The following is a 701-nucleotide window of genomic DNA, read 5'->3' as shown; positions in this document are numbered from 1 at the left end:
TTTTATTTAAAATTAGATAATTATTTTAAATATAAATATATATATTAAAATTTAATATGGTATTTTAACAAAACCTTTACTTTTTTATATAATTTTATAAGATTTATTTATAAAATATTATTTTTTAAAATTATATAAAAATATATTATATGTATATTTAAAGATAATATAATAGTTTTAAAAATGAAGGATTAAAAAACATATATAAAAAACACCATTTTATATTCAACACCCCATATTTTTTTAATATTTTATAATTATATATAAAATAATTATAATATATATATTTTAATTTATGTGTGTGTGTATATATAATGTGGTTTATATTTATGTATTATATACATATACTTTTTAAAATTTATATATAAAAAATTTTTTATATATAAAAATATTATATATATATATAATATAAATATAATAAAGAAAAATGTATATGTATATATAATTTTTAAAAAGGGAAAATAAAATATATATTTTAGAAAATATATAAAATTTTATATTTTAATAATATATATATATTTATTATAAAACACCCCATATATATAACACACACACACCCCACACATATATTTTAAAATAATTATTATTTTAATTATATATATATTTTAATATATATATTTTTACATATATATAGTGTGGGTTGTAATTTAAAGTTTATTTAACAAAATTTTATTTTAATTTAAAATATAAAAGATTTTAAA

This window comes from Penaeus monodon, chromosome 34 (genome assembly GCF_015228065.2).
Source record: "Penaeus monodon isolate SGIC_2016 chromosome 34, NSTDA_Pmon_1, whole genome shotgun sequence".
NCBI lineage: Eukaryota > Metazoa > Arthropoda > Malacostraca > Decapoda > Penaeidae > Penaeus > Penaeus monodon.
The sequence above is the reverse complement of the archived record's forward strand: the minus strand, read 5'-3'. Positions refer to the sequence as shown.